This window comes from Panthera onca, chromosome C1, assembly GCF_046562875.1.
Source record: "Panthera onca isolate mPanOnc1 chromosome C1, mPanOnc1 haplotype 2, whole genome shotgun sequence".
Classification (NCBI taxonomy): domain Eukaryota; kingdom Metazoa; phylum Chordata; class Mammalia; order Carnivora; family Felidae; genus Panthera; species Panthera onca.
The window spans coordinates 185,857,688-185,869,887 of NC_138346.1; the positions used below are offsets into that span (position 1 = coordinate 185,857,688).

Below are 12,200 nucleotides of genomic sequence, written 5' to 3' on the forward strand. Positions count from 1 at the left end.
TCTGTTTTTCCCGAAGATCTTTTCTGGAAATGAATATGATTTGTATTTGACAGTTGAGAAGAAATAATTAATGTATTTATTTAGTCACCAATCACATACCAGGTGCTGGACATAATGATTCCTGAGTGAGATTTGAAGTTGTATAGAATTTATGGGCCATGAGAAGGATTGGGAGGAGTGTGTGTGTGGGGGGTATGGTTTCAGGCAGAGGGAACAGTATATGCTGAGGGACAGAGGAAAGGCCAATGTTGATGTTAAAGGAATAATATTCTCTGTGTCCTGGGAAAAATTGCTCTTCAGAAAAAAGTCATGGCTCATTTTCACTTTCAGGATGGGAACAGCATTCATGGCACACATAGATGGTTCTTATTGTTGAGGAAAACAATGTATGAGTTTTAGGAGGGACGAGGAATGGGTAGGGGAGAGGAGGACTGGAGAGAGCAGAACTGATCTGCCAAAGAAAGCAAGAAATGAGAGGAATTTGGAGTTTTGGAGCAGCTAGGGCAATAGGCCTGGGCAACTTGGAGAGAGTAGAGCAGTGAGGAGAAGCACTGAAAAGATGGGAAGGCTAGGTCTTAGGAAGAGCCTTGGGCAAAAGAAATCATTGTGAGCTGGAGAACAGGAGAATGAGTGAGAAGGAAAACATGGGTCCTTCCCAAAGGATGTACAAAACACTGGGAGGGCCTAAACTTCTTCATTCCTTGTGACAGTGTCTTGAGTAATTTTTATTTGGATATTAAAGAGTAACCCCAGCAGACTGGGAGACTCAAGGTGATAGTTGAATTATACCCATTTTGCTAAGTTGACATCATCTTTTATTTGTGAGTTTTGGCTGCTTTTACCAAGTGGCAAACAAAACTTTGTTCTTAAGGTTCAGCAACTTATCAGCTCCATTTTTTAATACAGTAAAACCTTGGTTTGTGAGCATAATTTGTTCTGGAAACATGCTTGTAATCCAAAGCACTGGTATATCAAAGCGAATTTGGGCCATTGGCTCAGTTGTGATCATGTGACGTTCAGCGTCACGTACTACTTGTGAGAAATCGCTCACTTATCAAGTTAAAATTTATTAGAAATGCTCTGGTCTTGTGGAACACTCACAGAACAAGTTACTCGCAATCCAAGGTTTTACTGTATTTTAAAATAATTTAAGTTGGTGATTTTGTAATTTACGTTCTGAGTATAAAATGTTTTGGGGGCTCCTGGGTGGTTCAGTCATTTAAGCATCCAACTCTTGATTTCAGCTCAGGTCATGATCTCAAGGTCATGGAATCAAACCCCACATTAGGCTCTACAAGTTGAGCTCTTGGTCCAAGAGGCTGTTCCATGTGAACCTGATGGGACATGCCTTGGGCCACCCAATGCCCTTCTGCATGCTAGATAACTACTATGATAGGTTTTCAATAAATACTTATTTACTGAATGAATCAGCAAATTCATGAATACTACTTTGTTTCCTTTATTTGCTTTTTAATTTGGCATCAATCAGTAATTATATTAGTCATGTTACTAACAGGTGTCTGAAACTTTGTTTTGACTTTTCTCTGTGTTTTACTTTATAGAATTTTTCATCCATATGGATGAAAAAGTCAGCAAAACTATCTGACCCTTGAACAACTGTGTTTAACTGAGTGATTTTAGTCCAAGGAAAGATTAATTATATTTGCTCTTTCACTACATACTACCAAAGATTAGTTGGCATAAAAGTAAAACAGATGAGACAAAATTATTAAGGATCATCAAATAATGGTGGAATTTTGGTCACGAGAAGTTTTTTTTAAAAAATATATCTTAAATCTAGATTTTTACCCAATTTTTAAGTCAATAAAGTTGGCTTATATGTTGTTGCATCCTTTGACCAAATGTTTGCACCTTTTGGGTTTAAAAGGCCAAATATTTAAGGGTCACCCACCAGTGTAATTGCTTTGTCTTTACCTCGGTCAACAGAACCTGCTGAATCCTTCAGCCTCACAGAGGATGGAGGAAATTTTCACAGGGAATCCTGACCTGGAGAATATAACATCCTTTGTTCCCTGTTGTAGCTGCAGCACAGAAGCAATGCCTGGCACTTAGCAGGCATTCAAAACATATTTGTTGAATAAATGAATGAGTGAATAAATCTGTTTACTCATCATAATCATTCAGATGGTAAAAGATTTTCCAGATGCCTAAATAGGAATAAATGCATAAGTAACATTATCTGGCAAAAATAGGGAAAGTCTGAATTATGCTAGCATCAGTCTGACAAATGGAGTGAACTACTGTGTTATTGTTTGTTTGCTCATGTTTAAATTTTCTTCACAAAAATATAATTTTTGTTTTACAACTGTGTGGTCAATTAGAGGTGTGACTGATTCTGTGGACTGGCTCACTCAACATCTGTTCTAGTCTCATTATAGTGTGTCTTCCTGGAATGCTGAAAACTGAAAAGCTTAGGACGACATTTTCCAGACTCCTTTGTTGCTAGGGTTTTGGATGAGATATGGGTTTCTTCAGTCAAATGCATTCACCTGGGACCTGAAAATGAACTGAGTTAAGAGGGGAAAGAAAGGGAAAATTTGAGGCATCTATCTTGCTGGTCCTGGTGGTTTAGAGGCAAGCAGTTTGGTTTAGACCTGGAAGCAGAGGTGATAGTTCCTTCATTTGGCAGGTAGCTTCCTGATATGGAAAAGTTGGCATGGTTCCAGAGCTTGTGACTACTAGTGGCTACTCTCTGATTCAGCAGGTAGCTTCCTGTTCTTGGCAGGAACAGCAGCTTCCTTCATAGCCCAGTTCTATGGTCTGGCTTAGAAACTGCTCCTGGAAGATCAGCCTAGAGTTTCTTTAGCCCATCTAACAATATTGTAAGCCATTTGATACCTTGCAGTAAATCCCTTTCTGCCCCCAAGGAATAGTTGTTTTTTTTTTTCCTCTGCCACTGAACTTTACCTGAAGCAAGGGGCTGAGAATTACTGTACAGCTGACAAAATTATTTATTACCATATAGATCATTAGGATACAGATGTACTTTAATATTTATGAAATTTCACATACTTTCTTGTCTGGGAACTCCAGTTTCAAACAAAAATGTGTGCTCCTGAAATAGTCTGTACATTGATTTAAAAAAAAAAATCCTACCAACTTTGAATTTTATTGAAGTACTCTTTTGTGGTTAGTTAATGCTATTAGGACTGCGGTTTGCATTCTACTGAATGCATTCTACTGATTGTGACAGAATTCTACTGGATTTAAGCAAAAGCAAAGTGAATTTATATAAGGATACAGGTCCTCTCATAGAATCCAAGGTCAAGGATGCCTCTGGGCCTCAGAAATGTCCTGGAGCCAAGGACTGCAGTGCTACAGAGAACCCAGGAAGCCCTCTCATCATTGTTTCTCTGAATATCTGCTTCGTTCCTTCTCACTACTAACTTTCTCTGCATCCCAATCAAGAGGGTTAAAAAAAGGATTCCATCTCCACTTATATACCCTCCCTTTAAGAGGACAAAAGACTGGGATGCCCAGGTGGCTCAGTTGGTTAAGTGTCCTACTCTTGATGTTGGCTCAGGTCATGATATCACATTTTGTGGGTTCAGACCCCGCATTGGACTCCACACTGGCAATGTGGAGCCTGCTTGGGATTCTGTCTCTCCCTCTCTCTCTGCCCCTCCCCCTCTTGCTCTCTCTCTCTCTCAAAATAAATAAACTTAAAAAAAATTTAGGGGCACCTGGGTGGCTCAGTCATTTAAGCGTCCAACTTTGGCTCAGGTCTGATCTCACCGTTCATGAGTTCAAGCCCCACATTGGGCACTGTGCTGATAGTTCAAAGCCTGGAGCCTGCTTTGGATTCTTTGTCTCCCTCTCTCTTTGACCCTCTCCCACTCACACTCTGTGTCTCTCTCTCTCAAAAATAAATAAACATTAAAAAAATTAAAAACAAAAGAGGACAGAAGACTGAAGTAGGGATCTCCTAGATTTAATTCCAGAATCTTGAGGAAAGACTATGAGTAGCCTACTTCAGTCAAGTGCCGAGTTCAATTAAGTTGGACAACTCTAGAGGTTGCCATTCATCCTGTTTTCTATTCAAAATGCACCCATGGAGCACAACATTTTGTAGAATAGGATGTGAATCATGCCACTACCTACCCTGTACCAATCAGCTGGAGTCTGGAGTCAGTCCTGTTGTGGGAACCTGGCAGTGGGTGCTCTGCTCCTGGAATCATGTAGATTGTCGGTAAAGGGAGGTGGATCTGTAGGAAGGGCAAATTGTCATGTATGTGGGAATTATTGGGAGCTTAGGAGACAAGCTCACTGATGTTTATTATAAGAATGATATATTGATCTTAACTATATTAGACCGGCTGTAGGCAAATTACAGCCCATAGGCCTAGTTTTTGTAAATACAGTTTTATTGGAACACAACCACACCCATTTGTTTCATGTTGTCTATGGCTGCTCTTGTTCTACACCAGCAGAGTTCTGCAGTAGCAGCAGAAAATATACATTTCACAAAGCTACAGTATTTACTATTTGGTCCTTTACAGAAAAAGTTTGTTGACTCCTGTTAGACTCCTGTTACTCAAAATGAGGCCCCTAAGCCAGGAGTCTCAGTATCACCAGGGAGCTTGTCTGGCCTCCACTTGGAACTATTGAATCAAAATCTGATTTTTTTTTTAAATCCATTGAGGCATTTATTTGCATGTATGTATTACATCCCTAGGAAAAGAAACCCAGGATTTCCCCTCTTCTCTGTTTTCGTCTTGCCTTTTTATGGTCCATGACACTAGCTGTCAGTATAATGAAGCCAAATCAAGAGGATAGGAGCAGGTTATTCTACCATTTTCCTAGATCTTTGAGTTGCATATCAAATATGGGGCTGATTACTCCATACTTGTTTAACCTGCTCATGAGGTTCATAACAACTTTCCCAGCTCTGTGATCACCAATCGTTTCAAATTCATCAATGTAACCATGTTTCAGCATTACAATTAGAAACTGGACAATGACTTCGGAGCATGGCCTAATAAGAACCTAGTGTTTGCCTCTCTTCGGCATTGTTGATATTCTTGACAGCATCAGTCAGGACACTGATATGCACCATTATGACAGCATGGAGAGATGGCACAGATAGAGCCTGCTTTTTAACAAGATCCCCAGGTGATTCAGAGGCACATTAAGGTTTAAGAAGCACTATATTAAACTCCTCAGTGGGCATAATCAATACTATTGAAAGTTGCGTTTCACACAAGCCTCTTTTACCCCGTGGGACATGATGTAATCCCCTAGGCACATTAGACTAGTGTGCCACTATCTCTGGATTTGATGTAGTGAATTTTTTAATGTTTATTTATTTTTGAGAAAGAGAGGCGGTGGTGTGAGAGAGAGCACGGGGGAGAGGGGCAGAGAGAGAGGGAGATACAGAATCCGAAGCAGGCTTCAGGCTCTGAGCTGTCAGCACAGAACCTGATGCAGGCCTTGAACTCAGAAACCATGAGACCATGACCTGAGCTAAGTCAGCCGCTTAACCGACCAAGCCACCTAGGTGCCCCTTGATGTAGTGATTTTTTTTTTTTTTTTTCTTGGACTGTGTCAGGGCACAGTATCATTACCATCAGCCAGAATCAGCCTGGACAAAGAGATATCTGGCTACAGTTTGTTAGGTGCCTACTCATTCATTCAGTTGTAACTAATATTTATTGAGGGCATACTCTGTGCCAGGTACTGAACTACAAACGGGGGCAAATTGGCACAGTCTCAGCCCTCATAGTGTTATGAAATGTAGTGAAATTATTTTTATTTGAGAGAGAGAGAGAGAGAGAGCGAGAGAGCAGGGGAGAAGGACAGAGGGAGAGAATCCTAAGCAATCTAATATGGGGCTTGATCCCATGCTCCAGGGATGATGACCTGAGCCAGAATCAAGAGTCGGATTCTCAACCAGCTGAGCCACCCAGGTGCCCCATAGGTACTTTAATCCTCATGAGAAAACTGAGGCTTGGAGAGGCTAACTGACTTGCTCCAAGTCATATGGCTGGTGAGTGGCAGAGCTGAAAATTGCACCTATGTTTATCTGATACAACAGTTTATGCTTTTTTCTATGTAGCATTGCTAAACGTGGTTCTAGGAGATTATAATCTAAATAGGTCTATAGGCAAAGAGCCAGTGTATTACAGATAAGAAACAGTATTCTTATCTCCCACTTCCAGATACAGCCAAGATGATGCTGCAAGATTAGGGCAGGATAGAAACTAGAGGAGCCCAGCTCTTCTCCTGAGACCTTCTCTTCAGAAGTGACAGACCTGCCACCTTTATCTGTGAGAAAAACAGATGACTCTGGTTCAATCACTCCTTCCTGACACTTGGAGTGAAATTCATCTGAGGTGAATTCACCTAAGGTAGGACAAAAAAACCCACTGCCCTGGGGAGAATAAGGATCAGGGTTAATGCTGCTTCCTCCATGTGACTCCCGGGATGAATCCTCTTCAATGGAGCCACGTTTCCTTTCTGAATCTACCTCCCACCTGTTCTATACAAGCCTTCAACTGACCCTGCCCTCTCTCCTTGCCTTGCTCCTAAGTCATTCCATTTTACCCTCTTGAACTTCCATTCTGAGAGCTACAAATATACCTCTCCTATATACCTATATCTGGAGGAGAGAGATGAAGTGAAGAAAAGGAGGTGTGAGAAGGGGGAGACCAGGACACAAGTGCACAATGGAGAGAGAACTACACAGGCGAAATAGTGTACAAAATAGTCATCAGTTTCCCTTAGCCAGCTGCAGTGACACACAAGTAGATATTTTAATCCTATGCCTAAAGCATTACTGTTCAGAAAAAGTAAGGCAGGTAACTGAAAAGTTGCAAAATCTAGCAGCTAGAATCAGAAGTGCTCCAAGAATTGGATCTAAAGGAGACTGAAAGTCAAGCACCCAGGAAAGGAGAGGGGAGGCACAAATGGGAGGAGAGAAGGATAGAGGTGATGTAAGACTAAATAGAAGAAAGTCTGGCAATTAGGAGAGAAAGGAAGTAGTCTGACATTGGAAAGTGCCTGGCATGTAAGATGAGAACCTGGCAAGGGAAGAACAGGTGACGAATCAATTACAACAGATCTTGCCTGCCATTATCTGGGCTTTGGAAGTAAGTTGATGAGGTTTGGATTTAATAAATATTAAAATTCTAAAAACACTTAACTGCTGAGGGAAGCTTTAGGAGCAAACAGCATATGAATAGATTTCTAAGGCTAGACTAGACATCCATCTATTATGGATGGTTTGAGACTAACACATCCATCCTGCTACCACAGAGAGAATTTAATGACCCTGCAGGCCTTCCTTCCAAACTTCTGAAAAGCTGGGATGGGTGGAGGGAGGGAGATTAAATGGTGCTAACTTTCATTCTGTGGTTTTTATCACAGATTCTCTGCCATTAATTCAGACACAATTGATGAGCATTTTCTCCAAACAAAGGATTTCACTGTTGGTCTTTTCACGAACATTGCTGTCCAATCCTTATATACCTTTTTATATACTTATTGCCCTACATTTATATACCCTTAAACACAGTAAAGTTCTACTGTGTAAGTTTATTTTGAATTTGCAATAGTTTTTTAAAGATTTTATTTTTAAGTAAATTTTATACCCAATTTGGGGCTCAAATTTGCAAACCTGAGATCAAGAGTTGCATGCTTGACTGAGCCAGCTGGTGCACCTGGATTTTACAATAATTTGAACAGGGGCTATATATATATATATATATATATATATATATATATATGTGTGTGTGTGTGTGTGTGTGTGTGTGTGTGTGTGCGTGCGCGCATGCTGGAATATTACTCAGCCATAAAAAATAATGAGATCTTGCCATTTAGAACATCATGGATGGACCTAGAGGGTATAATCTAAGCAGAATAAGTCAGTCACAGAAAGACAACTACCATATAACTTCACTCATATGTGGAATTTAAGAAATAAAACAAATGAACACTCAAAGGAAAAAAGAGGCAAACAAACAAAAAAAAAAAACAGACTCTTAAAATACAGAGAACAAACTGGTAGTTGCCAGCAGGGAGGTGGTTGAGGGGATGGATGAAATAGGTAAAGGGGATTAAGAGTACACTGATTGTGATAAGCACTGAGTAATGTATAGAGTTGTTGAATCATATTATACATCTGCAACTAATATAACACTCTATGTTAATTATACTTAAAAAAAAAACAGGGCTGTCAAAACAGAGCCATTTAGGACAGGATAATTCTTTGTTGTGGGGGTACTGTACTGTGCATTGTAGGATGTTTAGCAGCATTTCTAGCTTATACCCTCTAGATGCCAGTAGCATGCCCCCTGCCCCCAGTTTATAACAGCCAAAAATGTCTTCAGGTATTGCCAAATGTCCCCTGAGAGGTAAAATAACTTCTGGGTGAGAACCACTGCTGTAAAATTATAGTAATTAATGTGTTACAGGTGTAAAGATAGGCAAATGATCCATGGAACAGAAGAAAGAGACCAAAAATAGAATCCTGCAAATATGGAATGTGATAAATGTTGAAGATAAAATTGCATGCCAATGGAGGAGGAATAGGTATTTATTAAATGGTGCTGGAGGAATTGATTGAAAAAAATTACAATCGTACTTCATACCATTCATAAAAACTTTTAGAAGCAAATATGGGAGAATTTCTTCATCATTTCAAGTTATGAAGGATTTCTTTAAAATATTTTTTATGTTTATTTTTGAGACAGATAGAAACAGAGCATGAGTGGGGGAGGGGCAGAGAGAGAGAGAAGACACAGACTCGGAAGCAGGCTCCAGGCTCTCAGCTGTCAGCATAGAGCCTGACGCGGGGCTCGAACCCATGAACCGTGAGATCACGACCTGAGCTGAAGTTGGATGCTTAATCAACTGAGCCACCCAGGCACCCCAAGTTATGAAGGATTTCTTAAACAGGACACAAAAAGCACAAACCATGAAGGAAAAATTTTATATCTTTTGTGTTGAAAATTACGTACCTCAATGGTTTCATAGACAAAGTGAAAAGTTAAGTGGCAGGTTGGAAGAAACGTCCAACTATATATATATATATATAGTATATATATATATATATATACTATATATATATAATTAAGACGTACCAATCAACACCTAAATACTGACTGTGTTAGTTTTCTAGGCCTGTTGTAACAGATTACCACAAACCAAATAACTTGAAAAACAGAAATTTATTTTCTCAGTCCTGGAGTCTAGAAGTCCAAAATCAAGGCATCAGCAAGACTGATTCCTTCTAATGGCTCTAAGGGAGAATTATTCCATGCCTCTCTCCTACCTTCTGGTGATTGCCATCAAACCTTGGCATTTCTTGGCTTGTAGCTGCATCACTCCAGTCTCCGCCTCTGTCTTCACATGGCCTTATTCTCTGTGTCTCTGTGTCTTAACATGGGCTTCTTAGGACACCAGTCATTATATTTGGGGCCCGCCTTACTCTAGTATGATTTAATCTTAACTTACTTACATCCGCAAAGACTGTATTTCTAAGCAAGGTCTCATTTTGAAGTTCTGGTGGGACACTATTCAAACCCCTACCATCTGCCATCTGAACCCCCAAATTCATATCTATTCCACATGCAAAAAACTTTTATTCTATCCTAAATCCCCCAAAATGTTAATTTATTCTAGTATCAACTCTAAATCCCCAATCTCACAATATAGATAATCTAAATCAGGTATCAGTGAGATTCGGGGTATGGACCACCCTGAAACAAAATTTTTCTCCATCTATGGACCTCTAAACCTAGAAAACATATTGATTCTAAAATACAATGGCGAGACAAACATATGATAGATACTCCTATTCTGAAAGGGAGAAAATGGAAGGAATAAGAGTAACTAGTCTCAAGCAAGTTCGAAACCTAGCAGGGCAAATTCCATTTGGTTTCAAGGCCTGAGAATCATTTTTTGTGGCTTGATCTGCCCTCTGGGCTGGAGGAAGCCTCTGTAGCCTGTGCCTCTGTGTCTGTGTCTACAGTATTGCCCTTGGAGTCATTCTTCCTTTTACCTGAAGCATAGCACATATTTGTAGTTGAATACAGCTCATTTCCTGCTGGTTAGAATCTTTGAAGTCTGACAACTTTCCTTCATTTAGTTCTGTCTCTGGCCCCTTCAGTCCAAACTGGCAGTGTTTCTGCTGATATACCATTTTCAAAAAACTGTGTTGATCTTCCATATATGTCAAGGGGATTCATGCCATTACATAAGAGGGTTCTCCAAAGATTTTTTTCTGGAGAACCCATTTCTATTCCTGGATCATGCTGAGAAGGTTGATTTAGACCCATAAGTCACAAATTTAATCTCCTCAGCAAAAGTTTGTCCAGCATCACTCTTGGCTCTGTTTCTACAACATGCTATCTGGATAGGCTGAGAATTCTTCAAATCACCAAGTGCAAGTTCCTTTTTGTTTAATAGTTCCTTCCTCAACTTATCTATTTCCCCTCACATTTTTACTATAAGCAATAAGGAGAAATCAGGCCACACCTTTCATACTTTTCTTGGAAATAGTTTGAACTAAATGTTTAAGTTCATTGCTTACAATTTCTACTTTCCACCCAACAGTAAAACACAATTCAGCCAAGTTCTTTGCCATCTTACAACAAGGATTGCTTTTCTTCCAGTGTCCAGTAACAGGTTCCTCATTGCCTCTGAGACCTCACCAGAAGCACCTTAATCTCCATTATTTCCAAAACAGTTTCTTCAAGGCTATCTAGGCCTTTTCTATCATGTGCCTAAAAAATTTTCTAGCTTCTAACCATGACTCGATTCCAAAGCTACTTCTACAATTTTAGGTATTTGTTACAGAACCACTCCATTTTCTAAACCAGAATCTGTATCAATCTACATCAGTTAGGATTCTTCAGAAACACAGAACCAATAGGGGAGATATGAGGCAGGCTGGAAACTTAGGCAGGAGTTGATGCTGCAGTCTTGCAGTCTTGAGATAGAATTTCTTTTTCTCTGGGAAGCCTCAGATTTTGCTTTTAAAGACTTTCAACTGATTAGATGACACCCACTCACATTAATGGGGATAATCTACTTAAAGTCAACTGATTATAGATGGCAACCACATCTACAAAGTATCTTCAGAGCAATATCTAGATTAGTGTTTGATTTTAAAGCTGGGTACTATAGCCTAGTCAGGTTGGCATACAAAACTAACCATCATACCAACCACAGAACAATGGACAAATAATAACAAATGGCTAATTCATAAAAGAGGAAACCCACAGAGTCAATAGCATAGTAAATTTGTACAACCACTTAGACATTTAGATTTCTGTGGGACTGGATCAGAAAACAGGAACTATTCTATGTTGTCCAGATATGAAAAGTTTAATATATGAGTTAGGGGCTTATACAACCATTGGACAAGCAGAATAGTAAAGGTTGAAGAAACCACCATCAAAGATCAGGGGGTGCTACCAAAAATATTGCTTTGAAACACCAATAAATGAGTCATTCTCAAGAGCGTTGAGAGGGTGCCATGATTCTCAAAAACCTGAGAGCCAATTGTCTTAGTCTGCAGTAGTGAAATAGAAGCAGGTGGTGTTCAAGAGCTTCCTGGGAAGCTACTATGGCTTTCATGTCTTCCCACATATCTGGCTGTAAACTGACTTCAGAGAATAATGGCATCTTTTCTTCTACTCTCCATTTCACCTTGGAGAATATATCTTTACATGCGTCAGACTACTAGACCCCTGGAAAATTTATCAATGTAAGAGTCTCCTTAATTTTTATAATGTTTATTTTCTACCCTCTGGCATGCAGGTGTCTTACAAAGGCTTCTAGGGTATTTGCTAAGCAATTTCCTGTTCATTAGGTACAGTCAGCATGATGTTATCAAGGTAGTGAATTAACTATCTATGGAAGTTGGTTAGGAAATATGAAAAGGTGATATGACCAAAGTCTCTATACAGTCTAAATTATGACAGAGAGTTGGAGAGTCAACACAGACTTGAAACAAGATAATGAAGGTGCATTGTTTCTGCCAAGTAAAAGTGTCCCCTCTTTCTCTCGCTTTCCCTCTCGCTCTCCCTCTCTCTCCCTTCCTCTCGAGAGGAAGGGAGAGAGAGGGAGAGCGAGAGGGAGAGTGAGCGAGGAAGAGAGAGAAGGAGAGCGAGAGGGAGAGCGAGCCCCACTCTGGTTATCTTTGCACAAGTGCACACTGCCCCCCACCCCTGCAC

The 12,200-nt window shown here is 40.0% G+C and overlaps 1 long non-coding RNA gene across 1 annotated transcript in view; it reads right to left on the minus strand.

The window, feature by feature from the left end:
- Positions 1 to 4,120: 4,120 nt before the first annotated feature.
- The window catches only part of LOC144617255 (uncharacterized), a 56,682-nt gene continuing 48,602 nt past the window's right edge, over positions 4,121 to 12,200 (minus strand). The window contains exon 3 of the long non-coding RNA XR_013557616.1: positions 4,121 to 4,226. This is a non-coding gene — a long non-coding RNA (uncharacterized LOC144617255). The remainder of the gene's footprint in view (positions 4,227 to 12,200) is intronic.